Here is a 20,649-nt window from a genome sequence, read left to right on the forward strand (position 1 = left end):
GTAAACAACACTGCACTGTTCGAAGAATGTTTTTTAACTATGTTTTTTTCACCAATTAGTTCTTAGGCAAGTCACTAATTTACTTTTAGTTCACATAATTTCACATTCATTTCGTTGCAGATATTGTCACTGTCCCGCAATATTTATCGTCACAAACACTTGTACATATGTCCGCACTGTTGTTTAACAATTTGAGTTTATTTGTGAGCATCAAAAGATCCTTGGTGTTTTTATTTTTAAAGAAATATACGGAGCCGATGTTTACACTGGCGGTGGCGCCATCTCTCGACTAAATTATTTACCACCCAAAAAACTACCCCTTCCCCTATTTTTTTATTAATTTTGATCAAAAATATGAAATAAGTGACCCACAATTACCCAAAATCCACATCAACTTTGTAAAAAAATTGCATACCAGCTCGCATTTGAATAAGGGTTAGACGCCATGTTGTCATAAACGACATATTATAAAATCGCTGTGATTTAATATTCTTAATCATTAATTTTATGGCAAGTGTCCATCAGGAATCATTGTTCTTACACACAGAATCGTATTATTTCGCTTTCGGGTAGTAATATGTCAAAATTGTTGGTTCTTAGGCGAACAATGTATGGAGAACGAACATTGTCCTTTAGCGTGGATTAGCGGTGAGGTGCACTGAATTTTGTCAGTGTGTGCGTGCGCTCCGCATACGTATTGGCGCGCGCTCACATACAAACCGCGCTCGGTGCGTTTCTATGAAGATGACCTACTCATTTGTATTTACTCTGCCTGTATTTAGTACTAAAATAACTAACTCGTGGAACCCTAAGTGGTCGCATGAGACCGCGGTAACAATTGATTTCTGTTGTGCCTCGATTCGCTGGTACTTGAGGGGCTACATGCCAAGCGAGTAGGTACCAGATTCCACCAGCTTGAACTAAGCGTTTCGATAACTCTTTTATAAAGCTAGGGACTGGAATTTGCTGCCTGCTGCTGTGTTTCCCGAACACTATAATCCGGGCCTTTTCAAGGCGAAAGTAAATAAGCACTAACAGGGCAGATATGCATCACCCTAGACTGCATCTCACTTAACACCAGGCCTTGTAATGCATAAAAAAAGGTAGGTAGAGATACCAATTAGCGTACACATGACAGTTAATGGCACGTGCAAGGAACTAATAATGCAAGTGTACCTTTACTGGCATGTTGCCTTTCAGTCGTAGTATGTTACCAGCTACTGGCATGTTTTATAAGATTTTAAACTTTCGCGTTCCATTTCAATTAAAATAGTAAGACACGAGTCTTAATGCGACGTTTATTAATGAGTTACATTATGTACACGGCTTGACGTTTCGGCTGCGATGCTGCAGCCGTGGTCACAAGCAGACTGGCGGTTCTGCTTGAAGATTTTCAACTACCCTCACATTGTCATTTGTTACACTACCACTAGTGATGTTACCACGACACACGACACTCACAGTATCCGTATTCGTACTTGACGGCAAAATTCGCGGTTTGCAATTATTAATTGTGACCACGGCTGCAGCATCGCAGCCGAGAGGTCAAGCCGTGAGTACATAATGTAACTCATTAATAAACGTCGCGTTAAGACCAGTGTCTTACTATTTTAATTTACTGGCATGTTGTCTTTAGACCGCTGATAGTCAAGCCCCAGCTCAACCCCTCAAGCGGTGCGTGACGTAAAATATGAGTAACCCGACAGGCGATCGCGGTAAAAATATTGCAGTATGCATGCCCCCTAATCATTCCCGTAACTCGGTATGCGGATAGCGAGATTTATGTTTAGGAAGTTACAAGCGGTTATAGGCACAGTCATAACTTTTCAAAGTTTATGGCCGTTTTCTAGTACCAATAATTGGGATTGTCTTTTAAAAAAGTGTACCATTTTGAATAACATTTAAAATTTTGCGTGTGATCGCTGATAAAAATAGAAGTTCAAAATAAAACTAGTGCTTTATTTAGAAATGAGTCATAGATACGTAGAGCAAACTTTATGATGCCTATGAACCTAATGACTGCTTATGATTAATGAAACAAACAATCAATTTTGTGAATTAACCAACTAAGGGCTGATTTTTCAATCGTCGGGATATCTTTTAGCTTTTAACTGAAGAATAATACTACATATTTTCCATACTGAAACTGTCAGTGTGCCAAACTAATTCTTCAGGTTATCCGACGATTGGAAAATGAGCCCTAACTAATTGGATTTGTAACGCGTGGTTTTCGTTTCAAGATTAAATAGATAATTAAATAGTTAATTTCAAGAGCAAATGGCCAGTAAACATCAATTCAGATGTTTTTTTTTTCTATACAACTTTTTCTAAAGCTTGACAAAAAGCGGATTCCTCTATCAAACTTCTCGACTACGACTTTATTTCAATCAGTCATCCCATGAAAAAGGACCTTCACATAATTTGCAATTTTTTTGATTTGCCCTTTCTCTTTACAGTTTTTTTTCAGTTCCCATGTTTTACTAGAATTAATTATGTAATATTACACCTTATTGCTAAATGATTATGGTCATTATTACAACGAAAGTCAAACCAGTACAGTCGGCCACGTGTGATCATGGCGACATCGCGTGCGCTGCTCGATTCGCGCGCTGTCATAAATTACTAATCAATAAAATGTTTGTTCAACCACTGCATTCGTTACTTGCCATCGAAAATCAGATACGACATCGGAAAATAAAAACTTGTAACGGTATTGTAAAAGAGTGCGTAAAAAAGCGGTAAATGTTTTGTTTTTGTTTTTCTTTAGTTGCCACTTTTATGTGTTTCATTTTTACTTATTCTAAGAGACAATTCCCGAATAGCTTACTATAAATAATTTCGAGAGATCTTAGAAAATTACACAAAAAAACAACCTTAAAAAGCTAAATTCTTAAAATAAAAGGATACTCTCAATATAGGGTTTAAAACTGGGATAAAATCTTTAAAGTTCGTCACAAAAAATTAAAAGAATTGCTTGTTTAATGTAATATTTAAACTAGGAAGTTTACGCAAAACAAAATTTAATATATCAGAAACATTTTTAAATAAAATTTTACTTCTAAGATTTAAAGAGTAATAATTATTCATTTTATTTTGAAACAATTACAGAGCAATTAGTAACATTTTTCCACAAATAATACAAAACTTACCGAAATCACTATTATTCCAATACAATCAGATGAAACTCGATAATTTTATCACTATTTGTTTCACAAAAACTTTTGTTATTTGTCTTTTCTCAATCATTTTCAATAATGATAAAAAAGTTACAAACGTTTTTAAAACACAGAACAAGTTTTATCGGATTCGCTACGAAATCAATTCGTAAATAAACTACAAAGTTTTCGTAGTAAACATTCGTAGCGCTACGATGTAGCAAGTTTCGTAGTTGTGCCGCTACGGAGGCTACGCGGCAGGCTACGAGCGCGACTACGAGGTGACTGGCGACAAAAAAACAGTGTTGCCACCTCTGAATGTTTTTTTACCCTGACATTTGGCGAAATTACCCTATTTTCTTTTTATAAAAACAAATCAATTTACTCGATTACAACTTATTTTAAACTAGTATCTTAACTACTACATGGTTTCCAAACATTCTTGGAATGCATCCATAGTAGTAATAGAATAGTAAACTGAAGTGATTTTCTTCTACGTACGTTTCATTGATTTTTTTTATATTTATTGACCCTGAAAAATACCCTATATAATTTTCTACCTTAAAGATACCCTAAATGCGTAGAAATACCCTAAATTTAGGGTAAATTACCCTACGTTAGGGACACAAAAAACATCTACGCTTACGTCACGCGGTGACACTGCACTGCTTCGCCTGATAATCGTTACCGTTACCGGTAAATGGTTTTTATTACCAATACCGCGGTTTTCAGCGTTTATTTTTAAATACTAATTTGCGTAACTTTTATCGAGTCTGCTCACGGTCAGACGGTTAGATTGTTTTGATGTAACTCGGTCGAAGAAAAGAGAACGTATTTTTAAGCATTATAACTTCCAATATTAAAAATGTGACTGAAGAAAAAATACAACATTGTCTGAATTCAATATGATAACTTTTAGAATGAACCTTTCAAATGTGAAAACTTACGATTGAGATTAAAATTAGTTTAGATCAGCATTTTAGTATATGAACCTAAAAGTCGAGAACCAAATGAATGGGATGACTTGACTAAATGTAATAAATGAAAAGTAGGTAACAACAATACAAAAAATACTTCAACCAGCGCCTAGTGTGACACATCAGACAAACTCAAGGAGAAATGTTATTAAAAACCAGATGACTCAGCCAGGTGACTAGTAACCACCACCCAAACTTAAAAAGCCAGTTCATATGACCAAAAAGCAAAAAACAGTAGACATGCTAACGTCACGCACAAAGTACGATTAGTACTGCGCCGAGTACGTCCCGGACATAAATCAAAAACGGCACGAGATCGGAGCCGACTGCCACAGCACGGATAAAACAGCCAGCCAATGAAACTGAGTGGCAACGTCGGTAGTTAAACCGTGATCGGAATTTAAGGCGACGTTTTTGGGCGAGTGGGTTATGTGGGACTCTCCCCACCTACTCACTAAAGGCGGGGCCTATCCACTTTTATGGATTTGACATTTTGCGCTTTTGACATTTGCGCCTAAATCCTAAAACCCGACGGAGAGCCCAAAGAAACGGAGCCACGAGTTATTGTCCAAGCTCGGACATTCGTAAGCAGCTACGCCTCAGGCTATTTCAAGCACTCTCACGAGCGAGCCTCTCTGGCTTTGAGGGAACCCCCAATCCTCTCCTCCATTTGTTTTTATAGAGGTTTTCTCCTCGTGGCCCTGGTACAACAGGACCCCCGAGTCCAGGGGGTCCTGTTGTACAGGTTGCTCAGTCAGCTCTGCTAATCAGGGGAGTGCCGAGAGCGGCCCTCCACAAAATGGGCCCGGGTAAACGCCCCGCCAGCCCCCACCAGTGGGGGTTTTTAAAGATGTCCCCTGCATCGTGGCCCGGGCAAAGTGCACTAGCTCCACAGAACGAACCTTAACTTCGAACTCCTCCTATGTTCTTCTGATTAATTTCGTTGTAGGTCCAATGACAGTTTAACTTTCCCCCGGGACAAACAAAATTTGCAATACCCTTACAGGGTCATAAGTTGAGACTAAGTTTAAGATCACCACCTATGTACACTTATGAAGCAATAAATTATTATGATTATGAAACTTGACCTTCACTGGTTGGGTTTTTATTGGCGGTCAAGCTGTAGATCCTGGCTACACAGGAGTTGCAGTGGTGGGAAAGAAAGGTGGGAATAGTCCCGTAGCTCTACAGACTTCTCATTTGTTAACTGTTTTATCTTAGCTACGCCGGTATTGCACGCTGCATCGAGCGAAGACACGACAAGCCGGTAACGGTAACGAATGCTCCCGAATTTATTCCAATTTGTGAACAAAACGCGACTTTCAGTTGGAGGCATTTCAAGCGCTCTATTAAACTTTTCAGTAGGCACAGCTGATGGCACATCAACTTTACCTCTGTGACTCTTATGTCATTGTAATAAGAGCGAATTTGCAACAAAAGTGTAAAGCCGGATGAGCTGTCGTCAGTACATTACGTCGCAAACAGCATTAAAGTATGCAATGAGGTTAACGGAGTGCAGTTGAAGAATACTTCATAGATACAAAAGGAAACTTTGAAGTTTATTTCTAGGATACTTTATATTGCAATGTAAAAGTTTGATTATGAATCGATTACTTTTTTTAGTGTAGGTACTAATTACTATAATATTTATAAATATTAAAAGCCAAAAACTTATTAGAATAAATTAAAATTACCCTATTCTTATTACAAATTGTAGTGTAACATTGAAATATAAATTCTTCAAAAAATTTCACGTTTTGATCAAAACAAAGCCTCTAATAATATTTTTTCAAGCAGAGTATATTATTTGATACCCCAGAAATTAACCTATAATTATTTAATCAAGCAGTACTTAACAGAATTGAAACTTCAATGTAAATAGATAATAACCCGACGTTACTTTAATGACATCATGTGTCAAAACTAGGGCAGTTGAAATGTGGTTAAATATTAAAATCTATGTATTTCTGTCCACATGTTTGTGGCCCACTTTCTACACATTATCAATTCATTAACTGGGGTCTGTTTCCATTATTTATGACGAAAACGCCATCGCAAGGACCAGTTTCCAACAAGGCAGAGTGGAGAAATGTTTTGAATAACACATTTACTGTGGAAACCTATTCTTCTCTTCTTTGCGTCACCTCAAGTTTGATTGGTAAAAAATGTGAGGCATTATTCCAGTAAATTGCACTTTCTTTATCAAAAATAAAATTGTGGTTAAAAAAATTATCGTACCCATGTGGGTATTGTCTCGTTGCCGTGTGGTTTAATGGAAACCTAACAATCTTTCCCCATGGAACTTGTTCATAAGTTCAAAATTACAACCTTTTGTTAGAATATATAACTAGTATTTTAACCGGCATTGTGGTCTAAGTATTTTAGCTCTAAGATTTATTTACTTTTATTTAAAAAATAATACTTTAAAATACTAAAACACTCTTTATTACCATAATATTGTATTGTCATATAATCTAATTACTTATGTCATCGCTTGTCATTTGTAAAATGTTTTACTCATTCCAATTACCAACATTAGGAACCCATTTATTCTCAGATTAGTCCCAGCTTATTCTAGACTTACGCCCGATTTCAATATTCGATCTTCAATCCACAGATTTTAGCAATCTTCAAATCTTAATCTAAGAAACCAATCTGTAGATTGGTCTCCTATCTGCTTTCCAATAATGTATCTCAAGAGCCGCAATCCTTTGTTCTGCTCGGATAACCCGGCAATCTTTTCCCTCTCGGAAGTTCAGTTCTACGCAAATTACGTTTTACTCGTATAAACTTAATTAAATTATGCGCTGTGGACAGGCGAAATAAAATAAAATAGGTCAAAATATAAAGATATTAAACTATTTAAACAGCAAAAAATGAAAATACGTCGAAGATAGTACTTATTTTAAATTAATTGTATAAAAACTGAAGGCTTCACAGAATATAATGTCTTTGCGTTTTCCTTCAAAAAATTAAAATTGTCAGTTTTGTTTTCATCCATCAGTCAACGTCAAAGTGAAGTCGATAAATATTGTAAAATAATAAATTCTAAATTAATTAAATAAAATATTGCAATGGACAAGGAATTGGTGAGTTTTATGAATAACCTGTTGAAGCATAGTTAGTGCTGTAATATATTTATTTTACCCTCAAATTTTCATTACAGACTGGTGGCGGAGCTGGTGAATATTTATACCTCGAAACATTGCCTCGAAACGGAACTTTTGAGTGTATCATAAGTTTGCTGGGAAGCGCGGCCAGCAGCTTTGAAGTACCATTTGGTGGTGATAACAGTGATAATAACGGTGAAGAAACTTAATATTAATAAAAGAAACCTTTAAGTATATGGAAAAATGTTTTATTTATCAAAACCTTTCTAAAATAATTATTTGTCAGGTCTGTCCTTTGAGCAATGTCTTCAGGCCACCTTTCCACAATAATAGTCCCCAGCTGGCACCTTTCTGAAGGAACTTCTTCAATTCTCATAATTCTGCAGATAGAGTTCGTTCCCAAACTCCAAATGTTCTGAAATTAGAAAAACTCTATAATTACCTAGTTATCAAAGCACATAGTACCTACTTGGTTCGTATCAGCCAAATGACGTCAACTTCTGGACAAAAGCCTCCCCCAACGATTACCCCGGTCCTGCGTTGCCCGCATCTAGGCACTTCCCGCGACCTTCACCAGATCGGCGGTCCTCATAATGGGCTTCTTGCTCACACTACGTCTTCCGGCCTGTGGTCACCGCTTGAAAACTTTTCTGCCACAGCGGCCATCAACTCTGCGAGCTATGTGCCTCGCCTGCTGCCACTTGATTTTAGCAATTCTTTGGGCTGTGTGTGTATGCCTGCGGATCTTCTAATTATTAATTATACAATCACGTAGGTAGGTAGGTACCTACCTACAGAAATTCCGAGCGCGAACTCGACATGATCATTTGATGATCATGAGGTCCTCCAAATCACTGCTATCACTGCTCCTGGAGCGTGAGAACAATTCGCCGACGTCATCTTTCACAAAATGTCCTATAGTACAGTAATATTCTTCCACATTTGGAAGAAAATAGATATTTTTTGTAACAAATCCTAGAAATGTTTAGGATTGCAAATTTGGATGACAACACCTATCAAAGCAAACGTCAAAATCGGCGGATAGGATATAGGAAACCACAAAACTGTCATTTTCATATAGAGGGTCTATCCGTTTTCTGATCTGACCCTCCCATAGATAGATTGCCAGCGCAGATTGCAATCTCTAGTCGTGGATACATTATTGGAAAGCAGGTAACACCAATCCAGATTGAAATATGACATTAACTGTCATATTTCAATCTGGATTTGACGAAAGATCGATTATTGAAATCGGGCGTTAGGCGACAATTCAGACCGACCTAGATCAGCTAATGACTTCGTTCCAAGAAAATATTTCTGTAGCAGTACTTTTTTGCTTTAGTTCCACATAATTTATTGAATATAGGACAAAACTTTTGAAAAATACCTAGGATATAAATTAATCAGTAGTAGGTATTACTAGTAGTTTTGTCTGTTTGTACCAGATGCCATCTAATGCGCCGAGTTCAAAACTCAGTGTCTCATTAGAAATTCACACACACAAAGTAATCAAAATATGTGCTCATTTACCACTGCGATATAAGTACTTATCGTTCGATTAATCTTTAGTACTACGCAAGCAATGTAAGCTGTTTACATTATAACGTCGCTACTGTCATCATTACTTTCACAAGAAATGTGTTCTGTTTTTGGGCATATTGCTGCGACATCGGCCACGCCCCCTTGTCACATCTCCCTTTAGTTTCTGTGATCTGTGGTTTGTGCAAATAAGATATGAATTTCAGAGTCTCAGGTAGGTACAGGAAACTCACAAAAGCCAAAAATGGTAAAATGCTGCCTAGTTCTGCTTAAAAAAGCTTTTAAAATCGGCGTCGACGTCATTCAAAAGACTTGTTATCTATTACAGAGCCCATGTACAAATGAGCGGTTCATTACATTAGGGAAACCATATACCCTTGCTACTCTATGTGTACATTTGTCAATTATGTAGGTATACCTACTAAGACTTTTTTACCCCTCGGCGATAATCAAATAACGTATTTATGTATTCATATAACCTTCATTATTACAGGGGTTTATTAAGCTAAATTGGTAGATTAAACTGACAACAGTCTATAAAGAGATTTTTTTATAACGATGTCAAAGAAATATGAAGGAGCAGCCCCATTATTGCCGTTTAATTTATAATGGCTTTTAATTTTATGTGAAACAGGTTGTGTTATACTTGTGACCTATAATTTTCAATCGATTTCCTTGGATTGTAACGATTTTCGTTTATAAATGTTGTTTAGATTAAGACCCAATGTAAACAACATGCAATCAAAAAATTGAATTTGAAAATGTTTTTATTGGGTTTAATGTTACGAGCACTATAAGAAGACCACACATCACTGTATATTTAGTGTTGTAGTTTGCGAAGATAACATAAAAAAACATTAGATAAGAAGTGATGTAAACCAGTACCAGTACCAACTTGGTAAAAATGAATGGTCAATACCGCGCATAATAAGTCGCATTATGAACGACTAGCTTTTGCCCGCGGCTTCACCCGCGTGAAATGTAGTTAGTTTGTCAAAGATCGTCATGAATTATAGCCTATACTTATGATTTTCTGGGTTATAAACAATAATAATGTAGTGTCATTAAAATCGGTTCAGTAGTTTTTGCGTGAAAGAGTAACAAACATCCAGACATCCATACAAACTTTCGCATTTATAATATTAGTAGGATTGTGTAGGGGAGACCAAGGAGAGTTGTGACTTTGTCGATATTTGGCAACCTATTAACTGCGTATTTGTTAGCTCGAGACTTGAACTAAAAAATGCGCACGAGTTTGCTATTAAGTAGTTAATAAGTTCTAAAAACTCTACAATGTCACAATTCTCCCCGGTCTCCGCTGGAGAGGAAAAGAGACTTTCCATCAAGAAATATTATTATTTATTAGTTATTCAACCAGAGGTCACGGACTGCGACAGGGCGCCGAACCCTCGCGTGCAAACCAAAGCACACTCGACAGAATGTGCTGGGTTCTTCTAGCAAATGTAGCACTGACCGCGTAAGAAACCCGCATTACTTACGCAGACACCACGTTATTAATAAAAAGTTACAACCTAGTTGAACTCTGTTTGAGAGGGACATTTTCATACTAAAGGTAACTTTAAAACAGGGTTCAACTATGGTGTAACTTTTTAGGGAAAGAGTCTAGGACACGGTTACAAACTCTTTAGCTAAGCCAATAATATCTCACCTGTGACAAATACTAGACTAATACCAAGAAAATATCACAAGATGAGGTCACTATAATAAACTGGTAAAAAGTAAATACTGGTAATGGTAGTAGGTACATAAACTGATCCGTAAGTAAACATATTAAATAATAAAAGATATTGCAAAGAAAATTTAGATTTTAAAGTATGTACTCCTATGTCAGATATTAGCTTAGCAGTGTAAATCATCCTTTACTCTTGAATATTCTTATAAGTTACAAAAAATACACAACTGTAAAAACGAAGCACCCTAAACATCCGAATAACTATTATTAAGGGATCAAGTCTGCCTAGGGCGAAAGCTAGTGTAGCCTTAATTTGACAAACTTCGAATCCAGGGCGTTCGTACAAGTGTAATGAGGTGGAAATTAACGAAGTAACAGATTAATTAGCAAAGATAAAGCTAATGCCGATGCCGGTGTGAAAATAATGAATGAAACGGAATTTTATCGCCACAATAAGTAATTTTATTGCCGTAAATTATTTTACAAAATTGAGCAAACAAACACATATTTAGTTTGTATAAACTACTATTAGGTGGACCGACGATCTGGTAAAAGTCGCGGGAAGAGCCTGGATGAGGGGCAGCGCAAGACCGCTCATTGTGGAAAACCTTGGGGGAGGCCTTTGTCCAGCAGTGGACGTCATTTGGCTGAGACGAACGAAATAAATAAAGTCAGAACTCAGCAAAAATCACTCAGATGTGTGACATTGGTAATGAATGATTTTAGGGAAAAAATATTAATAAATAATAGAAAGAACTTAAAAAACCTTTACAAAGACAAAGACTAGAGAGGGTAGTGGTAATTCACGCAAGTCATTTTTGAAAGGAACCGTGTGATAAACCTATTTTCCTCACTGTAAAAACATGATGTCATTAAGAGCAATTAAAGTCTTTATGAAGTCTTCAAGGGTAGGAGCCCCTGAACTGAACATTTAGCGGTTCTAAAACTTAATAATCTAAAGATAGACTGAAATGGGCAATTAACTAAACTATAACATTGGAAGAACGGCCAACCCTACTTATTCAGTGAACATTTCACTGCATCATTCTGCGACATAAACAAGGAAGAAAGGGGGTATTCGTGCCTTTTGAAGTTCTGAATTCTAATGCACACACCATGACGTTAAAACGTCATTTCTTTTTTTGTTTCAATTCAAAAAACATTTATCGAAGAATAAGTTTTTATAGGAATAACGAGAAAGCTCTTAGCCTGCATCTCACCTGATGGATTGTGACGATCAGGCTGGAGGTGGAAGGGTGCTACAGTCGGAATCCTCAACTACAGAAGACTGACTGACGCCCGTATTCACAAACATTACTATGTAGTCCAGTCAATAAAGCATTATAGATGGAAATCCGTGGAACACAATTTTTGACTTCGGGACTTTATTTAGACTAGTTAGGAGGTGAACATAGCAAAAGTCCCCGCCCTTAGCCCTTGAGCCGGCGGGGAGAGGGAGGTTTAAAGGTACTACTTTTCGGTTTTTCGCTTAATCCTCGGAAACTATGCGTCCTAGTGACATGTCTACTATGAACCAAAAAAAGCTTATTCAATTTGCTACAGGTGAGACAGTCAAGTTTTTGTATATCTTGTATAGTTTTCGCGGCATCTGCTTTAGAAGGTCTGTAATATTGGAAATTTTAATTTTGTCTTACATGTTCCCATCAGGAGAAAATCGACTTAATCAACATTAAGTAAACATTATAGACATGCGGGAGCATGTTAAGCCTAGTTCCAGGGAGGGGACTGCATCGTGCGTATATTTAGACGAACTAATTGGAGCCACTTTTGACTCCTCATCACTCAAAAACTACTGTGCATTAAGACTTCAAATTTGGCTCATGTGTTGAGACTTGCAAGATAAACATCAGCTTCAAATTTCATAAATATACCTCAAACGGTTCTTTAGGTATTGACGTCTAAAAATCTACATGGCTGACCTATAAGACCAAATTCTAACCACTTCCAGATGACCTTGAAGGTTCAAATTTGGCATCCAGATAGGTAGTTGTGTAAATACAAAGGAACAAATAAAAAACCAGTAAATTTTAACATTTCACAGGTGATAGATAGATTTTAGTGTCCTAAATGTCGATTTTTGAACGTCAATACCTAAATAACCGTTTGAGGTATATTTATGAAATTTGAAGCTGATATTTATCTTGCAAGTCTCAACACATGAGCCTAATTTGAAGTGTTAATGCACAGTGCTTTTTGAGTGATGAGGAGTCAAAAGTGGCTCCAATTAGTTCGTCTAAATATACGCACGATGCAGTCCCCTCCCTGGAACTAGGCTTAACATGCTCCCGCATGTCTATAATGTTTGCTTAATGTTGATTTAGTCGATTTTCTCCTGATGGGAATATGTAAGACAAAATTAAAATTTCCAATATTAAAGACCTTCTAGAGCAGATGCCGCGAAAACTATACAAGTTAAAGAAAAACTTGACTGTCTCACCTGTAGAAAATTGAATAAGCTTTTTTTGGTTCATAGTAGACATGTCACTAGGACGCATAGTTTCCGAGGATTAAGCAAAAAACCGAAAAGTTGTACCTTTAAACCCCCCTCTCCCCGCCGGCTCAAGGGCTAAGGGCGGGGACTTTTACTATGTTCTCCTCCTAACTAGTCTAAATAAAGTCCCGAGGTCAGAAATTGTGTTCCAGGGATTTCTCTCTACACCGTCGTTAAAGCATTCATTGACTGGACTAATGAGGTCTCACATTGCGCGTAGACGCACAGGGTGACACAAGAACCAATCACAGAGCTTTATTCAACGCTGTGCGTTCGATTAGCTGCTTCACTCAAGCAAGCATCTACTGCCGGAATACAACAATGCCGTTAACACTGTTGTTATGGCGACAAACTTAGGTACGATGGTGTTAGCTAGCCAGGCGGTCTTAGAAAACTTTTTTTCGTCAGGAAATGCATGAAATTGCATACCTACTGGCTTGGAGGAACCAGTGGGTTATGTTATTGTGAGGCTCTCCCTGCCAGATGGGCAGGGCCCAGGGACGGTGTGTCCAAAGTCTTTGGGATGGAACTGCGAGTTATTATCCGAGCTAGACGACCTAGACATTCTTTCGCGGCTCCGCCCCAGACTGTGACTCCGTTTGAGCAAGCGACGACTGGCTTCAGGGGACCTCCCCTATTCTTCACTAACGGTGCACATGAATACATGCGGTTTTAGAACCTTAGAACAAGCCCTAACTACCAGCCAAACTTCCACTGGAAAAAATCGACTTCGTCAAACAAATTCGCAAGTTGTTGACCTCAACAAATGCAGTTCACGTAATAACACGACGTAGGCCTTTACCTTAAACTGTACCATCTGATAACTCTTGGCTGCAGAGCTGTGCAATTACTTTGAACTATGACGATAACATCGGGGCGTCGACCTAAGCGAACATGCACTGTGGAAGGTCATTATAAGAAAAAACGCTACTTGACGTAAACTCATTTTGCCTTTAAAAGTGTAAGCATGTAGTGCCAACCCTGCCTTTTAAATGGCTTTTGGCTTGGCTTATACCTGTGGTTAGCTAAAAGACACGAAAATTACTAGGAGACTAGGCTTTTAAAACTTGGGTTGGCTTGGTATTTCTAAGAATTAACTCTTATTTAGAATTATTACTGTACCAAAATGTTACCAATTACTTTAGTTAGATTAGTCACTTACAAATAAGGTACTTAATGTTGATAAGGTAAGGCATAGTCGCTATCAAAAACTCTAATACTTTTAAGTGTTCCAATGCATATAATAAGTACTTTAATCATGAAATATATTTTTTCATTCAAATATTTATGAGACTACCAACCTTAAATGTGAATGAGTTTAGTATTTCGAAAACTTTCCATTTTCTAGTGCCTAAATGAGAAGGCTTAAATACTCTTAACTTCTCAAACTTGCTTAACGAAAGCCTGTGTGTGAAAATACATCTTGGTAACACTTTTGTGCATACCTATCACAGAACACGGCGGTGTTATGTTTAGTCTACGACAATGTTGCTGACGGCCGCCTAGCTTATCGTTCGATTCCCAGTACAGGCACAAAGAGAGTCACAAACCACTGATACAGCTTTCTATGAAATCTCTTGCAGAAATTAAATGGCTGACATTGTTTGAAAAACATTTTTATCTTAGACCCGCCATACACGGACGGCAGTACGTAATAATAACATACCAGACCGCTCTTGCAGTCAAAATTATTTGAAATTTGACATTGCAAGCAGTCAAAACTGCTCGAGCAGTTCCGTGTATGAGTGTAAACCCTAATTCTTTAGAAATTTCCATCGATGTAAACAAACACTTGTGCACACAATTACACTATAATACTCACGTTTTCTTAATATCATAAACATTATTTCACAAGCTCATGAAACCAACTTTATTCTCATGATGAAACAAATATGAAATCTAACATTGAAAACAAAATATTTTAACAAAATATTTGGATGGTGAAAATTTGTGCTACATGTTAAAATGTCAAATCGACATTTGACGTTTAAATTTAGGTCCTATCTCTGGAAAATCTCTAAGTCATAGACAATATTCATAGATAATAATCTGTAAATTTAATCGATTTTATTTCAAGTATTCAATTATTTCAATTACCAATTACTTTGATAATAATATTAATTTAAAATAAAATATAAACGAGGTTATATTCAACAATGTATTTTTTCTTCATTGAATGCAACAACACACTTTGCGAAGAAGTCCTTGAATTCAGCTTTATTATACAGACGAGTGTCACATAAAAAAGGCCTTTCGACCACTTTTCGACTTTATTTTATTGTGCACTTTGTCTAGACCCACAGTTTAATTTAAATTATATTTCCTAAACAAATAAAAAAGGGAAAATTAAATTTTCTTTGATTAAGAAGATCCTATTTTGACGATCACATTACTGATCTCAACATCAATCAGAAGAGGGATTGATCTTAATAATTATACAAACTATCTTAAATCGTTAAGCTAGCACCCATAACACAAGCATTAAGTTGCTTACTTTGGGGCTAGCTGGCGCTGTGTGAAATTGTCCAAAGATTTATTTATTTATTTATTATCTTTGAAAATCTAATAATCGTCTGTTGCAGACTGCAACTACTTGCAGTCCGTAAATGACATTTACGGCATTGCGATTAACGAGAGATTTTGTCGCATCACTAGTAGATCAACTGACATAGACTAAAAATTCGTCAATGTCAGTTGGCCATATTTGTTTACATTTAGGGAAATTTCTAAAGAACTAAGGTATACGTAGAATACTGTAATAATTTGCTATGCAGTCGCAGCTTGAAGCTATTGGTACTAGCTGCTTTTAACTTTTAACTGACCCTGCATGGCAGGTATTATGATTTTGGTACATTTATAAGTACTTTAGAATCCTTGTTCAAAAATAGTGCTTGAATAAACTTAATGAGTACTTTTTTTCCGGTTTTGAGACGTCGCGTCGTTACTATTTCGCTAGCTAGAGGATCGAAAGTCAATAAGAAACAAGTAACAACCATTACAATTCGCCAATTGAAAATCAATACTGGACGATACATTACTACGTTAGGACTTTCAGCTCTCTTAAGACTAGGCGCAGACCACCGTTTAGTTGGCCGATAGTTGGACCCGATTTTAATTTGTATGAAGAATCGGCCAAATCAAAATCGGCGTAATGTGCGCACTTCCATACATGCCCATACCGATAAACTGCCCGACTAAACTATCGGCCGACGAAAAATCACTGGTCTGCGCCTAGGCTAAAAGTAGAAGGTTAAAAGTTTTTTTTTTTAACCTTCTTCGGTCATGTATCTCGGCGCAGTAATGACTCCATAGAGCGTCTCGTAGTGCAGGGAAAAGTTGAGGGCACCAGACCACGTGGTAGATCACCAATGAGATGGACGGACCAGATCAAGGTCGCAACTAAGTGCTCGGTTAGCGAAAGTACCCGGAAAGCTGCAGTCCGCGAGGAATGGCGCCGTATTACGAGGAACATCACTCTGAATCGTGATTCAAAATGATGACCACGTCCACTCTGACAAGAGTGTACCGACTGAGAAGAAGAAGGCTAAAAGTGGCCAATTTAGATCTAATTTAGCCCTTTGTTTGACGCACGGAACGCGTTGTAGTTTCTGTACTAGTTTTGCAAAAAAATATACGTTTCTTTTAAGTTTTGAAGTGTAAGTTATTCGTGCGAGGCAAATTCTCGCACCTCGCATGTAGCGGCGGCAATTTCAGGTTATTATTTTGATAGCTGCGATACCATCTCGGCAGGCCTTGCATCGAGATTGCTGGCTTTAGTTTCGCAATAAAACTTTTAAAACTTGCAGTTATTAGTAAACAATGTTGGTTTTACTTTGAACTAGTTTGCTCGCTTATTGTAGTGTACCTATTTAGAATTACAATACAATTTATGTTGGTAGGTATTTGTTTTATGTTATTCCATAACAAACCTGCTCAGTAAAGAAATGAAAATTAAAGACAAGACTTATGAAAAAATAATCTTTCAAGGGATGCAACAGGGGACGACAGTTTGCATCCATTAAATCAAGTGAAATCAAAAATTATTATTTCGTTCTTCAATTGATATTTTGGTCGCCTTTCTGTCGGAATAGAAATTCACGTTCAGAAGCTAACTAGTCCTAGGTACTAACATTATTAAAGCGAAAGTTTGTATGTCTGTCTGCGAAAGGTGACTAATGCCCGTTTTCACCATCAATCCCTAATTTTTATGTGACCCTTGTCACAAATAACAGGAATTTTGTTTACATAGGAGTCACTCAAAAATTAGGAATTGATGGTGAAAGTGGGCATAAGTTTCTTGCGCCACTTCTTCTTAGCACCAGCCCATATTATGTTGTCCCGACGTACAACAAGGTACAACATACCTAATTTATATACATAAATGTTTGTAGTATTAAAGAGCTGTGTGTTTTCTGAATAAAGAAAAATTAAAAAATAACGATCTGCGACAGTCTGAATTTCACGCGGTCAAAGCTGCGTTCAATAGCTAGTTAGCAAATAAATCTCCAAAGAGCAACGTCTTGCAAGTGGAGTACAGTCAACGACACAGTGACCCGCCGGACCGGAAGTGCCTGTTCCGCGGCAGGACGACACACGGCTTCCGGCTTCCGAGCCGTATCGCTACGGCTCCTTGCCGGTTTTTATGACGTGAAAAGTGGAATAATGCATGTAGCATTAAATCTAGTAAAGTAACAGCTAATAGACATGCTAATCGTTTTGTATCATTTTAGATTAAATACAAGTAGTCTACATGAAGATTCAGTTTTCGAAAAAACGACAAAAAAATAGTCTATTGACTCGAATCTTCATTTGATAGTTACATAGTGATAATATCACAGCCAAAATACACTTAAATATACACTAAGATAATTCCCATTGAGTTGGCCACAGTTCCAGTAATGTTAGTTTCTCAGGTCGTCTCGTTCTATCGCAAAGAATTACCATTGATAAGAGCGAGAGAAAAAACGGAAATGGGTAGCTGGAACAATGGCCCATACCATTGTACCTAGGCAAGGCAGCTTAGCAAGGCATAGGTCTTCAATCCCGTTCAATCCATAGATAAGTACGAAAGATCATAGTATGTAATACATCTAAAACAGTGGTTCTTAACCTTTAAGTCACGAGGGACCATTTTTACCAAATTTCTGTCTTGTCAGGGACCACTTACTTTTTTTCAAAATCCTATGAAAGGGGAGGTCGATTTCTTGCCCACTGTACGCCGTTTGCGTTATGTTGACTCGACTCATCACATCACATCACTTGTTTATTACGATGTCTTCGTGGACCACTTGGAATGCCTCCAGGGACCACCAGTGGTCCGCGGACCACCGGTTAAGAACCACTGATCTAAAATAATAAATAGCGACTTACCAACAAACAATACTGTTCAAATGCGGATAAAACACTTGTTTAAACAAGAATAAATACAATTTTAAACTCAATAAAAAACTCTAACAAATGGATTCTTGAGGTGACAAATAATAACTGTCAATTTTGGAACAATTTTACCGAAATGTCAAGTATATTTTTATTTATTTTGTATTGACCTTTTTGATGTAGCCTTACTGCCAGGCGCAATAATTATTTGAGTAATAATTCGTTTGGAAAAATTTAACTTTTATGAATGCAAAATGGAATAATATAGGACAAGTCGCGCAGCGAGAGTTGAAGCACGGTAATAATATCATAAGTATTACCGTGGTTGAAGGAAGCGATAATATAAACCCAAGCTAAGATTTGTTTCAAAATTGTTTGTGTTTATGTAAGTATACGATCGCCACGTTGACGACCATGCATTTATAGTCTGACATTGTTACATTATAAGCATACCTTAAACACATAAACTAACACTTAAGTAAACATTACTTAAATAAAATTATTAACTACATTATACATTATTTAATGTTATTGCCATTATGTGTAATTAAAAGCGTTTGTTTTTAGTGCTAATTAGATTTTATAAGAAATTTAATAAATAACTTTCTTTTAAAAGTTAAAATTGGTAAAACATGTTTTTATTAGATGATGGATGGTACTATTTTAAATAACCCTTTTTTATTTCTATCCTTCCTTCTTTACAAACGCACAGTGTATTTTTTAGACACGTAACTCATTGTACCTGTTGTTTCTATTAAAAACAACCAAACTTATGACATAATGGTCCCTATAGACTCCCTACAGGCTAAACGTCTGCCAGATGTTTGTAACATTGCACAAAATACGTCACACTCATTTCAAAAGACAGAACACAATGATTTATAAAACACATGTTTTGGATGCTGAGATATTGGTTGACCATTTGGGTCTCTTTTGTTTAAAAACATGCCTACACTGACCCTTGAAGATCATCCGTTTTGAGTTACTTATGAGAAGAACTCAGACTCAGTTATTTTTCGAAAACTCTCCTCATTTTAAAGGTAGCAGAAGGCTCTGGATGCAGGCCGCTACCAACAGGCATTTGTAGAAATCTTGGGGGAGGCCTATGTTCAGCAGTGGACGTCCTATGGCTGAAATGATGAGAATCATCTTTTCGGATGAAAGTAGAGCTACTAACGCCCGTATTCTCAAAAAATACTATGAGGTATTACAGTGCGCGTGGACGCACAGAGTGACACACGAACCAATCACAGAGCTCTATTCAACGCTGTGCCTTCGTTTTGCTGTTAAAGCAAGCATCGTTTGTAAATACGGGCGTCGTTAAGCACAATCCGTAATCCCAATATTACACTAAAATCATACCCGCAAGTAAAACCGCAGTAAAAACGAGTGCGTCAGTAAAATAAACTCTTGCATCACAACTAATAAACTCAATTGGTCCGCATGATTCCTTCCAATTAACTCAATGAGTACCGTTCAATACCCTTACACGGACAGACGAAAAGGCCCACACTTCAATATAGGAAGGACGACTTGAGATGCTACTCAATTTGATGTTGTAAAATCGTGATTTGCTACATGTCAGTGCACAATAGAAGTTGATAGAACTTAAAGTGACCTGCTTGTTTGGGGTTTAGGAATATGACCGCTGTAATTGGTTCAGATGCTCGGACTATTGGCAAACTATTTACCTATTAAACTTGTTGTGAAATATCTTAACTCACAGAATAGAAATCATCAACTTATAATTTGCTTATCTTTATTTATTTCGGAACTTTTGTCTCCAGATATGACAGTTCCAGCTTCCATTCCCCCTGGACAAACTTGACCTTCACTGGTTGGGTTTTTCTTGGCGGTCAAACTGTAGATCCTGGCCACACAGGAGTTACAGCGGTGGGAACAAGAGGTGGGAATAGTCCCGTTTTGTAGCAAGGCATACAAGAAAACTTTTTCAGTAGGTAAAGAAGACGGTTTATCAAGGTAAACACTATGGCTGGGTTGTACCATCTTTCTTTAACTTTAACAAACGTCAAAAATTTGTCATCTAAACTAGTCTATACTAATATTATAAATGCGAAAGTTACTCTGTCTGTCGGTCTGTCTGTCTGTCTCGCTTTCACGCCTAAACCACTGAACCGATTGTGATGAAATTTGGCATAGAGATAGTTTAAGTCCCGGGAAAGGACATATAATAGTTTTTATCCCGGTTTTTGAAACAGGGACGCGCGCGCTAAAGATTTTCTGTGACAAACAAAATTCCAAGGAGGCGAACCCGCGGGCGGAAAGC

At 37.2% G+C, this 20,649-nt stretch overlaps 1 protein-coding gene and 2 long non-coding RNA genes across 3 annotated transcripts in view; 1 reads left to right on the top strand and 2 right to left on the bottom strand.

Moving 5' to 3' along the window:
• LOC135078711 (cyclin-dependent kinase-like 4) overlaps positions 1-18,455 on the bottom strand; it is a 60,191-nt gene extending 41,736 nt beyond the window's left edge. The window contains exon 1 of the mRNA XM_063973259.1: positions 18,357-18,455. The gene's annotated coding sequence lies outside the window, so the exon portion shown is untranslated. The remainder of the gene's footprint in view (positions 1-18,356) is intronic.
• On the top strand, positions 6,718-7,478 carry LOC135078533 (uncharacterized). Its single transcript, XR_010258638.1, has 2 exons — positions 6,718-7,221; positions 7,299-7,478. It is a non-coding gene; the product is annotated as an uncharacterized LOC135078533 (long non-coding RNA).
• LOC135078534 (uncharacterized) lies at positions 7,469-8,304 on the bottom strand. Its single transcript, XR_010258639.1, has 2 exons — positions 8,034-8,304; positions 7,469-7,657 (listed from the first exon to the last, which is right to left on the bottom strand). It is a non-coding gene; the product is annotated as an uncharacterized LOC135078534 (long non-coding RNA).
• Positions 18,456-20,649: the final 2,194 nt, after the last annotated feature.

Source organism: Ostrinia nubilalis, chromosome 15 (genome assembly GCF_963855985.1).
Source record: "Ostrinia nubilalis chromosome 15, ilOstNubi1.1, whole genome shotgun sequence".
NCBI lineage: Eukaryota > Metazoa > Arthropoda > Insecta > Lepidoptera > Crambidae > Ostrinia > Ostrinia nubilalis.